Genomic DNA, 21,975 nt, shown 5'->3' on the forward strand with positions numbered 1-21,975 from the left:
ATTTGTGTGTTTATGTGTGTGTTTCTGTTTGCTTGTGTGTGTTTGTTTGTGTTTTTGTGTGTGTGTGTGTGTCTGTGTGCTTGTCTGTGTGTTTCATCCAGTGCTGGATGAGCAAGAATTTCCTTCAACTAAATATTGCGAAGTCCGAAGCCATTGCCTTCGGTCCCTGCTACAAACTCTGATCTCTGGCCACCGACTCCATCCCTCTCCCTGGCCACTCTCTGAGGCTGAACCAGACCATTCGCAACCTTGGCCTCCTATCTGACCCTGAGGTGAGCTTCTGACCACATATCCGCTCCATCACCAAGACCGCCTACATCCACCTCCGTAACATTGCCCGTCTCCATCCTACCTCGGCTCATCTGCTGCTAAAACCCTCACCAGTGCCTTTGTTACCTCCAGTCTCGACTATTCCAATGCTCTCCTGGCCGGACTCCCATCTTCCACCCTCCATAAACTTGAGCTCATCCAAAACTCTGCTACCCATATCCCAACTCGCACCAAGTCCTGTTCACCTCAAACACTTTAATTTTTAAAATTCTCATCCTTGTTTTCAAATCCCTCCATGGCATTGCCCCCTCCCTATATCTGTAACCTCCCCTAGCCCTACAACCTCCGAGATCTCTGCTCTCCTCCAATTCTTTCCTCTTGCGCATCCCCGATTTCCATCGCTCCACCATTGGCGGCCGTGCCTTCAGCTGCCTAGGCCCTGAGCTCTGGAATTCCCTCCCTAAACCTCTCCACCTCTCTCTCCTCCTTAAAGAAGCTCCTTAAAACCTACCTCTTTGACCAACCTTTTGGTCACCTGTCCTAAAATCTCCTTATGTGGCTTGGTGTCAAATTTTGTTTGATAATCTCTTCTGTGAAGCGCCTTGGGACGTTTTACTACGTTAAAGACGCTATATAAATGTGAGTTGTTGTTGTTGCTGCTGCTGTTGTTGTTGTTGTTGTGCTGAGATGGGCTCCTGTTGTAGATGGCGTGCTCCATGCACGTGTACCATATACACATGTGTACCGTATACACACACACACATACACACATACATACAGCCACGATACACATAGAACCATAAAAAAGATACAGAACAGAAGGGGCCATTTGGCCCATCGTGTCCGCGCTGGCTCGAAGAACAATCAGGTGCCCATTCTAATCCCACCTTCCAGCACCCGGTCCGTAGCCCTGCAGCTTACAGCACTTTAGGTGCAGGTCCAGGTACTTTTTAAAAGAGTTGAGGGTCCCTGCCTCTACCACCAATTCGGGCAGCAAATTCCATACACCCACCACCCTCTGGGTAAAAAAGTTTTTCCTCATGTCCCCTCTAATCCTTCCGCCAATCAGCTTAAATCTATGTCCTCGAGTTCTTGAACTCTCCGCTAGGGGAAACAGGTACTTCCTGTCTACTCTATCTGGGCCCCTCATAATTTTGTACACCTCAATCAAGTCACCCCTCAGCCTCCTCTGCTCCAAGGAAAACAACCCCAGCCTATCCAATCTCTCCTCGTAGCTGCAATTTTCAAGCCCTGACAACATGAACACATAATCAAACACCACACGCAGATATACAGACACTAACTCACACAGTAGCGTAATCTCACACACATACACACACAGATTCTCTCTCACACACACGCACACTGGACGTGCGCACAATACTCCAACTGTGGTCCAACCAATATCTTGCACTGATTAATTAATTAGATTCATTGATTAATGGGGTGAAACAGAGCTATCCCAGCATCCCTAGAGTACGGGAAAAGGTTAAAACTAATTCCTCCGCTCCAAAGCTAAGGACAAAAATCGATGTAAGCAGGGAATAAAACTTTATAACACACAAAAATGACGATGTGGGGACAAATATAAGTGTATAAGGCCAATTGTATTTTGCCAAATACAGGCCTCGGCCTTTGCTGGGATAGTTCCATATGTGACAGAAGGTCTTTAGTACCTTGTCCAATTGCCCCTTTCAGGTGGGACATTAAACAGTGACTACACTTCAAAAGTACTTCATTGGCTGCAAAGCACATTGGGACGTCCTGAAGTTGTGCAAGGTGTTGTTTAAATGCAAATTCTTTCTTTTTTTTAAACTGTTCCCACAGAAATCCCAGAGTCAGTGTCCAGCTCCTTTGTGAAGCTGTTACGGCATCACCTCATTAAAGTGAGAATCTGCTGGCGATGTAGATTGCAACACGATGAAAATCCTACTTGTGACAATGGGGGGCCCGTAGCGAATCGGTGTCCAATGGTTATCACAGTGTGCAATTAGCTTATGGAAAAAAAGTCAGCACAAAAAGCTTTTCAGTGTGTGAGGCCACCCACCACTTTGCATGTTCATCGCTGTCTGTGTTTTGTTTGTGGCGTCTGAATAACTATCTCCAAAAAGGGAAGGCTTAGGTTGGTTTCATGTCTGATCACGCCTGTCAGAAGTACTTTACATGATGATTTGCTTTGACGACCAGTGACTGTTGCAGGGGTAACCACCTTGAGCACCAGAAGAGCAGTGAGATGAACGGCCAGTTATTTATCTATTATTTGTTTTTGCCGTGGTGTTATCAGAGGGAGGAGTGTTCGCCACAGCAGCAGCAGAACTCCCCTGCTCTTACATGGAATTTCAACGCAACAAACAGGGCATTCGGCCCAACTGGTCTATACCGGTGTTTATACTCCACACGAGTCTCCTCCAACTCTAATGACCTCTTCCCACCTTGCCCCCTCTAGTCCCTTCTCCCCCATGAAGCAGCAAACCTCCCCTTAAATGCATCAATGCTCTCTGCTTCAACCACTCCAGCTAGTAACGAGTTCCACATTCTCACCACTCTCTGTGTAAAGAAACTACTCCCTATTTGATCTGCTGCTGGCTATCAGTGTTCATGCCCCCCTTGTTCTGGACTCACCCACAATTGGAAACAGTTGCTCTTCTTCCAATAGTGCTATGGGATTTATAACATCCATAAGTGAGAAGTAACATTCGTGCCAGACAAGTGCCAGGCAATGACCATCTCCAACAAGAGAGGGTCTAACCACCTCCCCTTGACATTCAACTGTATTACCATCGCCGAATCCCCCACCATCAACTTAACTGGACCAACCATATAAATACTGTGGCTACAAGAGCAGGTCAGAGGCTGGGTATTCTGTGGCAAGTGACTCACCTCCTGACTCCCCAAAGCCTTTCCACCATCTACAAGGCACTAGTCAGGAGTGTGATGGAATACTCTCCACTTGCCTGGATGAGTGCAGCTCCAACAACACTCAAGAAGCTCGACACCATCCAGGACAAAACAGCCCGCTTGATTGGCACCCCATCCACCACCCTAAACATTCACTCCCTTCACCACCGGCGCACAGTGGCTGCAGTGTGTACCATCCACAGGATGCACTGCAGCAACCCGCCAAGGCTTCTTTGACAGCACCTCCCAAACCCGCGACCTCTACCACCTAGAAGGACAAGGGCAGCAGGCACATGGGAACAACACCACCTGCACGTTCCCCTCCAAGTCACACTCCATCCCAACTTGGAAATATATCGCCGTTCCTTCATCGTCGCTGGGTCAAAATCCTGGAACTCCCTCCCTAACAGCACTGTGGGAGAACCTTCACCACACGGACTGCAGCGGTTCAAGAAGGCGGCCCATCACCACCTTCTCAAGGGCAATTAGGGATGGGCAATAAATGCCGGCCTCGCCAGCGACGCCCACATCCCATGAACAAATAAAAAAAACACCAGGTGAACAGGCAGACATCTGTTTAACGTCTCATTGAAGAATGGCACCTCTCGCAATGCAACAACATTCATGTAGCGCCTTTAATGTAGTAAAACGTAGTAAAACGTCCCAAGGCGCTTCACAGGTGCGATTATCAAACAAACCTTGACACCGAGCCACATAAGGAGATATTAGGACAGGCGACCAAAAGCTTGGTCAAGGAAGTAGGTATTGAGGAATGTTTTAAAGGAGGGGAGAGAAGCAGAGAGGTTCAGGGATGGAATTCCAGAGCTTAGGGCCCAGGCAGCTGAAGGCACGGCCGCCAATGGCGGAGCAATGAAAATCGGGGATGCGTGAGAGGCCAGAATTGGAGGAGCGCAGAGATCTCGGAGGGTTGTAGGGCTGGAGGAGGTTACAGAGATAGGGAGGGGCGAGGCTACGGAGGGATTTGAAAACAAGGATGAGAATTTTAAAATCGAGGCGTTCCCGGACCGGGAGCCAATGTTGGTCAGCGAGCACAGGGGGTGATGGGAGAACGGGACTCGGTGCGAGTTAGGATACGGGGCAGCAGAGCTTTGGATGAGCTGAAGTTTAGGGAGGGTGGAAGGTGGGAGGCCGGCCAGGAGAGCATTGGAATAGTCGAGTCTGAAGGTAACTGTACTGCGGTTACGGCTCCCGATCACCATCCAGTGACTCTGGAATGTGATGCCCTCGCTGTGATGCCATCTATTTTCCCAACTGTGCGCCCTGGAGCACTGCACTGCCCTGAGAGCACACTATCACAGAATCAGCTCCAGTCCCTCCAGGAGAGGATGGGGAGGATAAAGAACATAATTGGGATGCGTTCAAAAAATGGACGAATATTTGAAACCTCAGGAGGAGGCAGCAGTATTTTGGCTTCTCTGAAATTCCGCCAGAATTTGACTCGATATCTGTGGGAAGACGGGCAAAGGAGCAACCGTCATACACAGAGGCTGCGTGATGTGGTGGGAAGAGTTTGGCTTGTTTGGTTTTGCTTTGCCTCTGAGTCAGAGGGTCGTGGGTTCAAGTCTCACTCCGGGGACTTGGAGCACATAATCCAGGCCCGACACTCCCAGAGCAATACCGAGGGAGCGCCGCACTGTCGGAGGTGCCGTCTTTCAGATGAGGCGTTAATCTAAGGCTCCGTCTGCCCTCTCAGATGAATGTAAAAGATCCCACGGCCACTATTTCGAAGACGAGCAGGGGAGTTCTCCCCGGTGTCCTGGGCCAATTTTTATCCCTCAACCAACATCACTAAAAAAAGATTATGCGGTCATTTTCTCATTGCTGTTTGTGTGACCTTGCGATGCTGTAAATATTTATGGGTCTCAGGGAAGATTGTCGGATTTTCTGTTTTGATATGCATTGTTTTCTAATTTGATCATTTTGGCCAAGGGACAAGTTAATTGCAATCACTCACACAGCAATCAGCAGGTACCTGACTGTACCAGGTTCCCCTGATCTGGCAAGTCAGGCAGATAATAATGAATAGGTTTTTCAACTGTCCAGTTCTACAGCAAAAATAATCACTTTTTACTGTTTTGATTTCACCTTTTACTGGTTGTGTCCTGCATTGTGAGCCTCATACCCTTCAATTCAGCTTCTCAGTTCAGTTAAATCTGCCAATTCTTCCCAAATATTTCCTTACTTCCCTTCCAGCTGAAGATGCCAACTCATGTTGGGCTCCAATTCCTTAGATGGCAGTGCCCACTAAGAGTTTCAGGCAGGAGAAGACGTTTGGTCCATCCAGCCCATTTACTCACAACTTGCATTTATATAGCTCCTTTCACGTAGTAAAACGTCCCAAGGCGCTTCACTGGAGCGTTGTCAGACAAAAATTTGGCACTGAGCCACATAAGGAGATATTAGAACAAGTGACCAAAAACTTGGTCAAGAGGTTTTTTAAAGGAGCATCTTAAAGGAGGAGAGAGAGATCGAGAGGGGGAGAGGTTTAGGGAGGGAATTCCAGAGCTCAGGGCCCAGGCAGCTGAAGGCACGGCCGCCAATGGTGGAGCGATTAAAATCAGGGATGCACAAAAGGCCAGGATTGTAGCAGCGCAGAGATCTCGGAGGGTTGTAGGGCTCGAGGAGGTTACAGAGACAGGGAGGGGGCGAGGCCATGGAGGGATTTGAACACAAGGATGAGAATTTTAAAATCGAGGCGTTGCTGGACAGGGAGCCAATGTAGGTCAGCGAGCACAGGGAGTGATGGGTGAACGGGACTTGTTGTGAGTTAGGATACGGGCAGGAATGTTTTGGATGAGCTGAAGTTTACGGAAGGTGGAAGGTGGGAGGCCGGCCAGGAGAGCATTGGAAAGGTCGAGTTTATGGCAGGGACCGAGGACAATTGCTTCGGTCTTTCCAATACTCAATACCATGGTATTCCCTTGGTGCATTGCTAATAGACCCTGAATCCCATTTGTTGACAACAACCTGTCTAGTCCCTTCTTGAAACCCATTAAAGTTTCTTAGTCTATCACCCATGCCAGTAATATGTTCCACATACTGACCACCCTTTTAGTAAAACGTTTCCTCCTGCATTTCCTATTTTCTTTTATAGTCCTTAATTTGTAAATATAACCACTTGTGCTTAAATTCTGCACATGGCAGAAAAGCTTCCTTGGATCCAATTTGTCCAAACCTTTCGTAATTTTAAACATTTCTATCATATCCCATCTCAACCTTCTCCTTTCCTCGTACCTCATTCCCCTAAGTTCATGGATCAACAATGGCCTTACTTCACACAAAGGAACATAGGAACAGGAGGAGGCCATTCAGCCCCTTGAGCCTGTTCCGCCATTCAGTTCGATCATGGCTGTTCTGTATCTTAACTCCATTTACCCACCTTGGTTCCATAACCCTTAGTACCCTTGCCTAACAAAAATCTATCATTCTCAGTTTTGAAATTTTCAATTGATCCCCAGGGGAGAGAGTTCCAGATTTCCACTCCCCTTTGTGTGAAGAAGAGCTTCCTGACATCACCCCTGAACGGCCTAGCTCTAATTTTAAGGTTCTTGTTCTGGACTCCCCCCCACCAGAGGAAATAGTTTCTCTCTATCCACCCTATCAAATCCTTTAATCATCTTAAACACCTCGATCAGATCACACCTTAATCGTCTATAATCGAGGGAATACAAACCCAGTCTATGCAACCTGTCCTCGTAATTTAACCCTTTTAGCCCCGGTATCATTCTGGTGAACCCCCTCCAAGGCCAATATATCCTTCCTGAGGTACGGTGCCCAGAACTGAACACAGTATCTCCAGGTGGGGGTCTAACCAGAGCTTTATATAAAACTATAGCATAACTTCTACTCCTTTGTAATCCAACCCTCTTGAGATAGAGGCCAACATTTTATTTGCCTTTTTAATTATTTTTTGCACCTGTCCAATCATTTTTAGTGATTTCTCTACTTGGGCCCCTAAATTTCTCTGCTCCTCCACAGTTCCGAGCTTCTCGCTATTTAGAAAATACTCTGATCTATCTTTCTTAGGTCCAAAGTGGATGACCTCACACTTCCCCAAATTGAACTCCATCTGCCACAGTTTTGCCCACTCATTGAATCGATCAACATCTCTTGGCAACTTTCTGTTCCCATCTACATTATTTACTTCGCCACCTAACTTGGTATAACTGGCCTGTCGGCTGGTGTAAAGATGGTTACCGCCATGGAAGAAATGTTCACATCGCAGCCTGTCAGCCTGTTAATCAGCCTGCGAATACTTGCACTATTCTCCAAAGGAAGAGTGTGAAGATGTGAAAACAACAGCAAATTACAAGTACTGTAGAATTAATCAGCGTTAGAAGCAGCAGAATCAACATGTGAACAAATCTAAATACCATCTGGCTCATCGCCGGCATTTTATGCTCTGAGTGCTGTGTTATTTACAGGGGATGCTATCAGATCTCAGTTAAGTTCTCCTTTACTGTTCTGTCACTCAGCTCTAGTTAATGCACTGATAGCAGGAAACCCTGCTGACTGTCCTTAATTAATCCAATGCTTCGCTCAGTGCTTACTAATCTTATCTTGAATTCAAAGAAACAACTTGCATTTATATCGTGCCTTTCAGGACCTCAAAGCACTTTACAGCCAATGAATTACTTTTGAACTGTAGTCACTGTTGTAATGTAGGAAAACGAGGCAGCCAATTTGCGCACAGCAAGATCCCACAAACAGCAATGTGATAATGACCAGATAATCAGTTTTAGGTGTTGGTCGAGCAATAAATCTGGGCCAGGACACCGGGGAGAAATCCCCTGTACTTATTTGAAATAGTGCCGTGCTATTACGTCACCTGAGAAGGCAGATATGAGTGACAGACCTGTACCCCCCAGTACTGTACCCCAGTGTTATACAGTGACAGACCTGTACCCCCCCAGTACTGTACCCCAGTGTTATACAGTGACAGACCTGTACCCACCAGTACTGTACCCCAGTGTCATACAATGACAGACCTGTACCCCCCCAGTACTGTACCCCAGTGTTATACAGTGACAGACCTGTACCCCCCAGTACTGTACCCCAGTGTTATACAGTGACAGACCTGTACCCCCCAGTACTGTACCCCAGTGTTATACAGTGACAGACCTGTATCCCCCAGTACTGTACCCCAGTGTTATACAGTGACAGACCTGTACCCACCAGTACTGTACCCCAGTGTTATACAGTGACAGACCTGTACCCACCAGTACTGTACCCCAGTGTTATACAGTGACAGACCTGTACCCACCAGTACTGTACCCCAGTGTTATACAATGACAGACCTGTACCCCCCAGTACTGTACCCCAGTGTTATACAGTGACAGACCTGTACCCACCAGTACTGTACCCCAGTGTTATACAATGACAGACCTGTACCCACCAGTACTGTACCCATGTTATACAGTGACAGACCTGTACCCACCAGTACTGTACCCCAGTGTTATACAATGACAGACCTGTACCCACCAGTACTGTACCCCAGTGTTATACAATGACAGACCTGTACCCACCAGTACTGTACCCCAGTGTTATACAATGACAGACCTGTACCCACCAGTACTGTACCCCAGTGTTATACAATGACAGACCTGTACCCACCAGTACTGTACCCATGTTATACAGTGACAGACCTGTACCCACCAGTACTGTACCCCAGTGTTATACAGTGACAGACCTGTACCCACCAGTACTGTACCCCAGTGTTATACAGTGACACACCTGTATCCACCAGTACTGTACCCCAGTGTTATACAGTGACAGACCTGTACCCACCAGTACTGTACCCCAGTGTTATACACTGACAGACCTGTACCCACCAGTACTGTACCCCAGTGTTATACACTGACAGACCTGTACCCTCCAGTACTGAACCCCAGTGTCATACAGTGACAGACCTGTACCCCCCAGTACTGTACCCCAGTGTTATACAATGACAGACCTGTACCCACCAGTACTGTACCCATGTTATACAGTGACAGACCTGTACCCACCAGTACTGTACCCCAGTGTTATACAGTGACAGACCTGTACCCACCAGTACTGTACCCCAGTGTTATACAATGACAGACCTGTACCCACCAGTACTGTACCCCAGTGTTATACAATGACAGACCTGTACCCACCAGTACTGTACCCCAGTGTTATACAGTGACAGACCTGTACCCCCCAGTACTGTACCGATGTTATACAGTGACAGACCTGTACCCACCAGTACTGTACCCCAGTGTTATACAGTGACAGACCTGTACCCACCAGTACTGTACCCCAGTGTTATACAGTGACACACCTGTATCCACCAGTACTGTACCCCAGTGTTATACACTGACAGACCTGTACCCCCCAGTGCTGTACCACAGTGTTATACAGTGACAGACCTGTACCCACCAGTACTGTACCCCAGTGTTATACAGTGACAGACCTGCATCCCCCAGTACTGTACCCCAGTGTTATACAGGGACAGACCTGTACCCACCAGTACCGTACCCCAGTGTTGTACAGTTCAAAATGAAGAGGGTGAGGGTGAAGGGGTAGGGGGAGAGCTGGGGTCAGGGAGGGCGGGAGGGAGGGAGGGTGGATCGAGGGCGGAGGGAGGGAGGAGTAAACTTGCCGAGACCTCTCCCACCTCACCACTCTGCAGCCACTGCTCCCTTGAGAAATGTTGCAAAACCTTTGCGTAATTGGTTTCTGATTGTGGTAATATTTCAGGAGCTGTGTCTAACGCAGTCATTCGAGTTCCACTAAAATGGGCAGCTGGAATTTCAGGTATGCTGCCTGTTAGAGCCTTTCCCACTGGGACTTCTACTCCAGAGACTTGAGCCTATAATCCAGGCTGATACTCCCAGTGCATGTACTGAAGGAGTGCTGCACTGTCGGAGGTGCCGTCTTTCGGATGAGATGTTAAACCGAGGTTCTGTTTGCCCTCTCGGATGGACGGAAAAGATCCCACAGCCACTATTTTGAAAAAGAGCAGGGGAGTTCACCCTGGTGTCCTGGGCCAATATTTATCCCTCAACCAACATCACCAAAAAACAGATTATCTGATCATTATCTCATTGCTGTTTGTGGGATCTTGCTGTGCGCAAATTGGCTGCCGCATTTTCTATACTACAACAGTGACTACACTTAAAAGTACTTCATTGGCTGTAAAGCACTTTGGGATGTCCTGAGGCCGTGAAAGGCGCTATATAAATGCAAGTTCTTTCCTTTCTTCTTTCTTTCTGCACTCTGTGTCTGACTTTCTCTCCTTCCTCCCCTCCAAAGGCTAACTCTTGCTTAGGCCGCATTGCACAAAAACCCTGTCCTCAGCTAAGCTCCACGTCTGCACACTCTGCAGTGGGAGGTCTCTGGATTGTGATCACGGGCAGGAACCTTGGATGAGTTCCAAGGGTGGCAGGGGTGGGGGCTCCCAGGTACAATTGACTTCACCCAGCATGGGCCAGGAATGGAAGCAGTGACTTTCCGATCTGTGCAAGTGCTCCTTTCCTAAAGAAGGGGCGATACTTGACACAGGAGGGATCTCCTTTGCACCATCCCCCGCTGGTCGACATATCGGCCCAGAATTTGCCGGAGTGGGGCATCTCACGGAACGCTGAAAGTTTGCATTCTTTCCCTCACCTTTCAGCTCCAATTAACTTTGCGCCTGCAAGTCTCTTGAAAAGAGAAGGCTGAGGGGTGACCTGATAGAGGTCTTTAAGATTATGAAAGGGTTTGATAGGGTAGACATGGAGAAGATGTTTCCACTTGTGGGGGAGACCAGAACTAGGGGCCATAAATATAAGATAGTCACTAATAAATCCAATAGGGAATTCAGGAGAAACTTCTTTACCCAGAGAGTGGTGAGAATGTGGAACTCACTACCACAAGGAGTGGTTGAGGTGAATAGTATAGATACATTTAAGGGGAAGCTGGATAAACACATGAGGGAGAAAGGAATAGAAGGATATGGTGATAGGGTGAGATGAAGTAGGGAGGGAGGAGGCTCGTGTGGAGCATAAACACCAGCATGGACCAATTGGGACAAATGACCTTCTTTCTGTGCTGTACATTCTATGTAATTCTATGTAACTTGCTGGAAGTGCGAGCTGATAACAGCAAGGGCAGTGGGGCATCCAGGACCTCAGTGAACGACGGGACCAACTGTCTATCTCCTTAACCAATGAGACTAAAGGACTGAGAAAGAAACAGAGGAACGACGGAGAAGGAAATTGGGCGAATTAGGTACAGAAAGAGAATTAAAGAGAGGGAAAGAAAGATTGGATTAAGAGAGAAAGAGAAAAAAGAGACAGAAAGGAAAAAAAAAATTGAAATTTAAAATTTTAAAAGTCTCTAAGAACAATTTACTACCTGCAGGAATGAGACTCCACAGTTTCAACTGTTCCCTCTCTGGGCTGGAGAGGTTGATTGGCATTGCAGGAACATACAGCTCATCATTAACAGGGTCCTGACACTGTGAACCAGCAGCACAACATTCTGCGGTGAATTTAGTTGGCGATTAATGCGCAAATTCAGTAATTTCATGAAACTCACGGGGTGGGGGGCCTGACGGTGAGCGAGGGGTGAGGGGGGGGTCTGACAGTGAGCGAGGGGTGAGGGGGGGCTGAGGGTGAGCGAGGGGTGAGGGGGGGGCTGAGGGTGAGCGAGGGGTGAGGGGGGGTCTGACGGTGAGCGAGGGGTGAGGGGGGGGCTGAGGGTGAGTGAGGGGAGAGGGTGGGGGGCTGACGGTGAGTGAGGGGAGAGGGTGGGGGGCTGACGGTGAGCGAGGGGTGAGGGTGGGGGGCTGACGGTGAGTGAGGGGTGAGGGGGGGTCTGACGGTGAGCGAGGGGTGAGGGGGGGGTTCTGACGGTGAGCGAGGGGTGAGGGGGGGTCTGACGGTGAGCGAGGGGTGAGGGTGGGGGGCTGACGGTGAGCGAGGGGTGAGGGGGGGTCTGACGGTGAGCGAGGGGTGAGGGTGGGGGGCTGACGGTGAGCGAGGGGTGAGGGGGGGTCTGACGGTGAGCGAGGGGTGAGGGTGGGGGTCTGACGGTGAGCGAGGGGTGAGGGGGGGGTCTGACGGTGAGCGAGGGGTGAGGGGGGGGGTCTGACGGTGAGCGAGGGGTGAGGGGGGGTCTGACGGTGAGCGAGGGGTGAGGGGGGGGTCTGACGGTGAGTGAGGGGTGAGGGGGGGGGTCTGACGGTGAGTGAGGGGTGAGGGGGTGCTGACGGTGAGCGAGGGGTGAGGGGGGGGTCTGACGGTGAGCGAGGGGTGAGGGGGGGGGTCTGACGGTGAGCGAGGGGTGAGGGGGGGGTCTGACGGTGAGCGAGGGGTGAGGGGGGGGGGCTGACGGTGAGCGAGGGGTGAGGGGGGGGGTCTGACGGTGAGCGAGGGGTGAGGGGGGGGGCTGACGGTGAGCGAGGGGTGAGGGGGGGGGTCTGACGGTGAGCGAGGGGTGAGGGGGGGGGCTGACGGTGAGCGAGGGGTGAGGGGGGGTCTGACGGTGAGCGAGGGGTGAGGCTGACGGTGAGCGAGGGGTGAGGGGGGGGGTCTGACGGTGAGCAAGGGGTGAGGGGGGGGTCTGACGGTGAGCGAGGGGTGAGGGGGGGGTCTGACGGTGAGCGAGGGGTGAGGGGGGGGGCTGACGGTGAGCGAGGGGTGAGGGGGGGGGTCTGACGGTGAGCGAGGGGTGAGGGGGGGGTCTGACGGTGAGCGAGGGGTGAGGGGGGGGGTCTGACCGTGAGCGAGGGGTGAGGGGGGGGTCTGACGGTGAGCGAGGGGTGAGGGGGGGGGTCTGACGGTGAGCGAGGGGTGAGGGGGGGGGCTGACGGTGAGCGAGGGGTGAGGGGGGGGGTCTGACGGTGAGCGAGGGGTGAGGGGGGGGTCTGACGGTGAGCGAGGGGTGAGGGGGGGGTCTGACGGTGAGCGAGGGGTGAGGGGGGGGTCTGACGGTGAGCGAGGGGTGAGGGGGGGGCTGACGGTGAGCGAGGGGTGAGGGGGGGGGTCTGACGGTGAGTGAGGGGTGAGGGGGGGGCTGACGGTGAGCGAGGGGTGAGGGGGGGGCTGAGGGTGAGCGAGGGGTGAGGGGGGGGGTCTGACGGTGAGCGAGGGGTGAGGGGGGGGTCTGACGGTGAGCGAGGGGTGAGGGTGGGGGGCTGACGGTGAGCGAGGGGTGAGGGGGGGGTCTGACGGTGAGCGAGGGGTGAGGGGGGGGTCTGACGGTGAGCGACGGGTGAGGGGGGGGTCTGACGGTGAGCGAGGGGTGAGGGGGGGGGTCTGACGGTGAGTGAGGGGTGAGGGGGGGGTCTGACGGTGAGCGAGGGGTGAGGGGGGGTCTGACGGTGAGCGACGGGTGAGGGGGGGGGTCTGACGGTGAGCGAGGGGTGAGGGGGGGGCCGAGGGTGAGCGAGGGGTGAGGGGGGGGGTCTGACGGTGAGCGAGGGGTGAGGGGGGGGCCGAGGGTGAGCGAGGGGTGAGGGGGGGGGTCTGACGGTGAGCGAGGGGTGAGGGGGGGTCTGACGGTGAGTGAGGGGTGAGGGGGGGGGGTCTGACGGTGAGCGAGGGGTGAGGGGGGGTCTGACGGTGAGCGAGGGGTGAGGGGGGGGGTCTGACGGTGAGCGAGGGGTGAGGGGGGGGGGTCTGACGGTGAGCGAGGGGTGAGGGGGGGGTCTGACGGTGAGCGAGGGGTGAGGGGGGCAGTGGATATTAACCCTACTTGCCTAACGGATGCAGGCAGATGGTCAACAAAGAAAGAACCAGCATTTCAACAGCGCCTTTCATGACCTCGGGACGTCCCAGAGAAATTTACAGCCAATGAAGTACTTTTAAAGTGTCGTCACTGTTGTAATGTCGGAAACAAAAACAACGTGCATTTATATAGCACCTTTGACGTGGTAAAAACATCCCAAGGCGCTTCACAGGAGCTTCTTTCTAACGAGGATGTCTCCCGCACATCCAGCTAACACTTGCTGTCCAGCTCTCTGTCGCGAGGATTTTGTTGATAACTCTCAACCTCTCTCTTCATTTCCTGCTCCCCCCTCAGTCCTGTACCGGGAGCGTCAGCCTGGATTATGGGCTCAAGTCTCTGGAGTGGGGACTCGTGACCTCCTGGCTCAGAGGCGAGAGCATCACCGGCTGAACCACAGGCTGACACCAGCGTTTGAACCAACACTTAGCCAGGGCAAGATGGAAGTTATTGGACTTTTAACAGTTAGCAGCAACACTGGGTGGAACAGAGGGTGGAGCATCACTGATTCATTGCCAGTCACACACCGGCACTGCAATCATTGAGCAATGCAGCTCCCACGTGTGGCATTAATTGGTCATTAGGGTGATTGGGTGTGAATTCAGATGGTGCTCCATTGGCTCATTAAATGCTTTAATAGTCTCCGTAGGCAGCAATCTTCGATAATCAGGGACGGACATTCCAAAACAGTTTTTAATTGCAGTAACTCTTTCCTTTTTAATTCATTCTCGGGATGTTGGCGTCACTGGCAAGGCCGGCATTTATTGCCCATCACTCTAGTTACCCTGAGAAGGTGGTGGTGGGCCTCCTTCTTGAACCACTGCAGTCCATGAGGTGTTTCATCCTTGTTATTTTTTGTAGCGGGTTTGATACAACTGAGTGCCTTGCTGGGCCACTTCAGAGGGGAGTCAAGAGTCAACCATGTTGGTGTGGGACTGGAGTCACATATAGGCCCAGACCAGGTAAGGACGGCAGGTTTCCTTCCCCAAAGGGACATTAGTGAACCAGTTGGGTTTTTCCGACAATCTGACAGCTTCATGATCACTTTTACTGATCCCAGCTTTTTATTTCCAGATTTTTTTGAACTGAATTAAAATTCTCAAACTGCCCAGGGTGGGATTTGAACTCACGTTCATCTTGGATTACTAATCTAGTTACAAAACCACAACACCACCATACCCTCACCATTAGTTGTGAAGTAGAGCTTCCTCAATGGGTTATGGGCAAAGCCACAGACCAATGGCGGAATTTCCTGGTGACACCAAATTTTGGGTGTATGGAAAAATGTGAAGAGGAATATTGGAGATTTCAGAGTGTTGGTCAGTTATGCAGCACAGCAGATGGATGGAGAGAAATGTGAAGTAGTAGATTTTGGGTGAAGAAGTGAGTGGCAGGATACACTAAACAGTGAGACTCTGAGCAGAGTGGAGCAGCAGAGAGATCGAGAGGGGCAGATACACAGATCTTGGAAGTGTAGGTAGAAAAGGCCATAAAGAGCGAAAGGTTTTATACATGAGAGGGAGAAAACATGAGGGAGAGAAAGTGCATGAGAGAGAAAGAATGAGGGGAGAGAAGTAACAAGAGGGAATGAGAGAACATAAGGGAGTGAGAAAATGAGGGATAGAATTAACAAGAGAAATTACAAAATAACGAAAACATGAGCTAGAGAATGAGAGAGAACGTAAAAGAGAGAGAGCATAAAAAAACATGAGGGAGAGAATACGAGAGGGTGCATGGGAATGATTTTAGCCTTGAAAAAGGGGTGGGTTGGGACCGGGGGGGCAGCAACAATTGCAAAAATCTAAAACGAACCCCCATTCCGCCTTCAACCCTCCCATTTCTGGTTTTCACGGGGGCGGGACGAGGGGCAGGACGAGGGGCGGGCGACCAACCTGCTCTCAGGAGGCGGGTGGGGCACTAAAAGCTTTTAAGGAGGCTGCGGGCCCCCATTTTCAAAGCTTCTTTGATTTTAGCCTCTGGGGGCTGGGATTCCCGGGCGTTCTCCTTCACGCCACATGAGAGGAGGCGACGAGGCCTGAAACTGCAGGTGAGTGCCTTTATAGCACAGCTTGTGGGCCCGGAGGAGCAGGAGTGCTTCCCCCAGGCCCAATAAGCCTACCTGCAGCAACCCCCAGCCCCCACCACAATCTTCGACCCCCCCCTACGATCTCCAATCCCCCCTACGATCTCCAACCTCCGCTACGATGTCTGACCTCGCCTACAATCTCGTACTAACCCCCTATGATCTCCGACCCCCACTACGATCTTCGACCCTCCTATGATCTCCAACCCCCCATTACGATCTGACTCCCCCCACCACGATCTCTGACCCCACAATGACCCCCGATCACCTCCGATGACTGACCCCCCCCCCCACCCCCAAGACTAACCCCCCCGGTGACTGATCCCTGATGAGTGACCCCCCCCCCCCGATGAGTGACAGCCCCCCGATGACAGACTCACGACCCCCACGCCCCACCCTCCATGACTGACCCCCTCTCCCCCGCCCCCCCCCCCAATCAAACACTTATTGAATCATGTCCTCTTCCTGGCTCTGCTTCCGGGTTTCCCATCAGAAATTCCGTCCCCCCAACCCTCTTCCCGGCTCCGGGCTAAAATCATGCCCCATACGGGAGAGAACATGAGGGAGAGAATGAGAGAGAACATGAAGGAGATAGAGAACATGAGGGAGAGAAAGAGAGAGAATGAGAGACAACATGAAGGAGATAGAGAATATGAGGGAGAGAAAGAGAGAGAATGAGAGACAACATGAAGGAGATAGAGAACATGAGGGAGAGAAAGAGAGAGAATGAGAGACAACATGAAGGAGATAGAGAACATGAGGGAGAGAAAGAGAGAGAATGAGAGACAACATGAAGGAGATAGAGAACATGAGGGAGAGAAAGAGAGAGAATGAGAGAGAACATGAAGGAGATAGATAACATGAGGGAGAGAAAGAGAGAGAATGAGAGAGAACATGAAGAAGATAGAGAACATGAGGGAGAGAAAGAGAGAGAATGAGAGAGAACATGAAGGAGATAGAGAACATGAGGGAGAGAAGAAGGTTAAGTGAATGATTAAATGGGCTGTGGTACAAAAGTATTCAAGTCCTTGTTATCAAATGGAGAATATGTAATTGAAATGTCAAACTCGATAAGAAGCTGGCTTATCAGAACATACAAGACATTTGAGGGTCTATTACATTCTCATTTTGAGCAAAACAATGGCAGTAATCTTAAAGTGTTTATTTAGGATTTAAGGTCAGTATTGGGTCCACTGCTCTTTTTGATATATATTAATGACCTGGACTTGAGTTTAGAGAGTATAATTCAAAGTTTGTGGATGACACAAAACTCGGAAATGTAGTAAACAATGTGGAGGATGGTAACAGACTTCAGGAGGACAGAGACAGACTGGTGAAATGGGCAGACACATGGCAGATGAAATTTAATGCAGAGAAGTGTGAAGTGATACATTTTGGTAGGAAGAATGAGGAGAGGTAATATAAACTAAATGGTACAATTTTAAAGGGGGTGCAGGAACAGAGAGACCTGGGGGTGTACGTACACAAATCTTTGAAGATGCCAGGACAAGTTGAGAAGCCTGTTAAAGAAGCATATGGGATCCTGGGCTTTATTAATAGAGGCGTAGAGTACAAAAGCAAGGAAGTTATGCTAAACCTTTATAAAACACTGGTTAGGCCTCAGCTGGAGAATTGTGTTCAATTCTGGGCACCAAACTTTAGGAAGGATGTCAAGGCCTTAGAGAGGGTGCAGAGGAGATTTACTCGAATGGTACCAGGGATGAGGGACTTCAGTTATGTGGAGAGACTGGAGAAGCTGGGATTGTTCTCCTTAGAGCAGAGAAGGTTAAGAGGAGATTTGATAGAGGTGTTCAAAATCATGACGAGTTTTGATAAAGTAAATAAGGAGAAACTGTTTCCATTGGCAGAAGGGTCGGTAACCAGAGGACACAGATTTAAGGTGATCGGCAAAAGAGCCAGAGGCGACATGAGGAAACATTTTTTTACGCAACGAGTTGTTCTGATCTGGAATGCACTGCCTGAAAGGGCGGTGGAAGCAGATTCAATCATAACTTTCAAAAGGGAATTGGATAAATACTTGAAGGGAAAAAATTTACAGGGCTATGGGGAAAGAGCAGGGGAGTAGCTCTTTAAAAGAGTTGGCACAGGCACGATGGGCCGAACTGCCTCCTCCTGTGCTGTACCTACTATGATACTATGATTTAGTGGCCGAATGAGGTTGTACAAATTCCAAGGCTTTGAAGCTGCCACAGGAACTTTCTCATAAACTGTACACCCATCAGTCAACTCCGATTGAGCCAACTCAAAACTGCTTTCACTGCACTTCCTCACGCAGGCTGAGCCTCCCCCTGCTCCTCACACAGTAGATCTGCGGCTAAATGTTGGTGTTTCTGCTTGTTGTGGGGTCAGGGAGAGGCCAGCCAGGTTCCCCACTGCCTGAAGCAAAGGAACAGAGAAACTCAAAACAATAACCTGAGCTGTTGTAAATCTCCAGCCTCACTTTCACTGTGAGCCCTGTTTTAGGGAGTGAGCTTTCTGTTTTATTATTCATTCTCGGGATGTGGGCGTCGCTGGCCAGGCCGGCATTTATTGCCCGTCCCTAGTTGCCCCTTGAGAAGGTGGTGGTGGGGCTTCTTCTTGAACCGCTGCAGTCCGTGTGGTGAAGGTTCTCCCACAGTGCTGTTAGGTAGGGAGTCCCAGGGCTTTGACCCAGCGACGATGAAGGAACGGCCGATATATGTCCAAGTTGGGATGGTGTGATGGGGAATTTGGAGGTGGTGTTGTTCCCATGCACCTGCTGCCCTTGTCCTTCTAGGTGGTGGAGGTCATTACTTTGGGAGGTGCTGTCGAAGAAGCCTTGGCGAGTTGCTGCAGTGCATCCTATAGATAGAACACATTGCAGCCACGATACGCCGGTGGTGGAGGGAGTGGATGTTTATGGTGGGGGTTGGGCTGTCGATAAAGCAGACTACACTGCAACACTGCCACTCCTTTCACTGGGAATGCATAAACCACCCTGACACCCTCAAGATTCAACTCTCTTAAGGAAACCTTCACTTCACGTGCTCTGTGGGCTGACTGATTGTCCCAGAACTTGTCTCAGCTCAAACCTCCCTGGTAAGGACTGCAGGATAAACAATATAATTGAATCATAGAATCATACAGCACAGAAGGAGGCCATTCGACCCATCGTGCCTGTGCCGGCTCTTTGAAAGAGCTATCCAAATAGTCCCACTCCCCCTGCTCTTTCCCCATAGCCCTGCAAATTTTTCCTTTTCAAGTATTTATCCAATTCCCTTTGAAAGTTACTATTGAATCTGCTTCCACCGCCCTTTCAGGCAGCGCGTTCCAGATCATAACAACTCACCGCGTAAACAAAATGTCTCCTCATCTTCCCTCTGGTTCCTTTGCCAATTACCTTAAATCTGTGTCCTCTGGTTACCGACCCTCCCGTCACTGGAAACAGTTTCTCCTTATTTACTCTATCAAAACCCTTCATGATATTGAACACCTCTATTAAATATCAAAATATTTAGATCTTCAGCACGCCACGAAACCGCTATTAAAGTCAGTCCTGCACAGTTACATGGGGAGGGATAAACTCAACGTTACCAACTGGGCAAAGGGCGTTGGCAGCTGATGCCCACGGGGAGAGTGAGAGACAAGGCCGGGGCCTGGGGAGACCCAAGGACTCTCTGCGGGGTCCGCGGGGGAGGATGGCGGAGGGGGAGCACTCCTGCACCTCCTGGCCCACAAGGAGTTCTCACCAAAGTCAGTTTACAAAACTTACCTTGGCCTCTCCTGGCCGGAGGAGTTTGATACCGGGCAGGTCTCCCCCTGACATAACGTTAAGATCGCGCACCGATGACATCACCGGGTCACGACCTTTGAACTTAAAGAAGGCCCCCCCGTCTGCCTGTACCGGGAACCTCGGGCGACTTGAAAGTGGGCAAAGGTGAAATGGCGGTGAGCGGAACAGAGCGACCCCTTGGTAAGTCAACTCGGCTTAATCTTAACCCCCTCCCACGCACCATTCTCAAATTTAAAATTCTCATCCTCTTGTTCAAATCCTTCGCCCCCTCCCTATCTCTGTAACCTCCTCCAGCCCTACAACCCTCCGAGATCTCTGCGCTCCTCCAGTTCTGGTCTCTCGCGCATCCCCGATTTTCATCTCCCACCATTGGCGGCCGTGCCTTCAGCTGCCTAGGCCTTGAGCTCTGGAATTCCCTCCCTAAACCCCTCCGCCTCTCTCTCCTCCTTTAAGACGCTCCTTAAAACCTACCGCTTTGACCAAGCTTTTGGTCATCAGTTCTAATATCTCCTAATGTGGCTCGGTGTCAAATTTTGTTTGGTAATCGCTCCTGTGAAGCGCCTCAGGACGTTTTACTATATTAAACGCGTTATATAAATGCTGATTGTTGCTGTTGGGCAAGGGAGGTTAAAATCGAGGCCAATGTTTCCATTCGAACCTTATTGTGAAATTCCTATCTGAAAAACAATAAATCTTTTGAAGTAGTTTAATTTGCTCTGGCAAACTCAGACCCAAACACACTCCCCCCTCCCACTCCCCTGAAAAGTATACCCTCCCTCCGCCCGCTGCTGACACTGAGAGGGCTGACAAACCAGTGACAACATCACCATGAGGCGCTGATCACCCAACCAGGGAAGTGAAAATCTCCTCAGGCGATCCACTCGACCGCTGTCGGCAGCCCCGCAGGTTTCTCTGGTGTGAAGGGCAGGGGTGCCTCGTGGCAAAGTTACGACACAGAGGTTACTTTCAAGCCCACTCGCCGATCTGTAGGCCAACGTGGCAGCTGACTCGAGCAAAGTCTTCCGAACAGCGGCCGCGGAAATACGTCAAAGTTACAACGCGGAAACGAGGCCGTTCGGCCCAACCAGTTCCTGCTGGCGTTTGCCCTCCGTGCGAGAAAATAACCCCCAATCACATTTGCCCACCCTATTCCCCCTACCCCTTCAACCCCCTTTCCCTCATCCACCCATCCAATCCAATTCTGTGACTAATTGGGGCCGGTGTAATGTGTTACCGTCAACTCGGCTGAAACTAACCAATCCGATTCTGCAGGGCTGTGAGGAAAGAGTGAGGGAAGTGGGACTAATTGGATAGCCGGCACAGGCACGACGGGCCGAATGGCCTCCTCCTGTGCTGTATGATTGGTTCTCATCCTGAATGTCGACAGTGTTTCTGCCTCACTAACCCTGGAAGTGAATCCCACAGCCTCACAACTCTTGAGTGTGATGAAGTTTCTCCCGCTCCCTGGACTCTATCTCCTACATTTAATCTTGCGCCGATGGTCCCCTCGTTCTCAACCCCTCAACCACTGAAAATAGTAAATGAGATAAATGATCAGTTAATTTGTATTTTTAGAGAAAAATTTGCAGGGCTATGGAGGAACAAGGGGGGAGTGGAACTAATTGGATAGCTCTTTCAAAGATCCGGCACAGGCACGATGGGCCCAATGGCCTCCTTCTGAGCTGTATGATGCTATAATGTTGGTTGAGGGACAAATATTGGCTCCAGGACAACGGGGAGAACCCCCCTGCTCTTCTTCAAAATAGTGGCAGTGGGATCTTTTAAGTCCACCTGAGAGGGCAGACGGGGCCTCGGTTTAATGTCTCATCCAAAAGACAGCACCTCTGACCGTGCAGCACTCGCACAGCACTGCACTGGGAGTATCAGCCTGGATTATGTGCTCAAATCCTGGAGTCAGGTTTGAAACCACAACCTTCTGACTCAGAGGCAAGAGTGCTGCCCACACCTCAACATTGGAGTGACCAACCAGCATGATGTGAATCAGACTGGACGCTTGTAGGGGCAAACGTTCCGTAATTCTGATGATTCGTTCGGTAGGGGTAGTTCTTCTGAGATTGAACCTAAATTACATTCATAGGACAGTGTAGAAGGAGCTTTACTCTGTATCTAACCCTGTACCTGTCCTGGGAGTGTTTGATGGGACAGTGTAGAAGGAGCTTTACTCTGTATCTAACCCTGT

At 50.5% G+C, this 21,975-nt stretch overlaps 1 protein-coding gene across 3 annotated transcripts in view; it reads right to left on the reverse strand.

Moving 5' to 3' along the window:
- The window catches only part of LOC137331231 (phospholipase D1-like), a 154,750-nt gene that overhangs the window by 113,263 nt on the left and 19,512 nt on the right, over nucleotides 1-21,975 (reverse strand). The window lies entirely within an intron of this gene.

Source organism: Heptranchias perlo, chromosome 13, assembly GCF_035084215.1.
Source record: "Heptranchias perlo isolate sHepPer1 chromosome 13, sHepPer1.hap1, whole genome shotgun sequence".
Lineage (NCBI taxonomy): Eukaryota > Metazoa > Chordata > Chondrichthyes > Hexanchiformes > Hexanchidae > Heptranchias > Heptranchias perlo.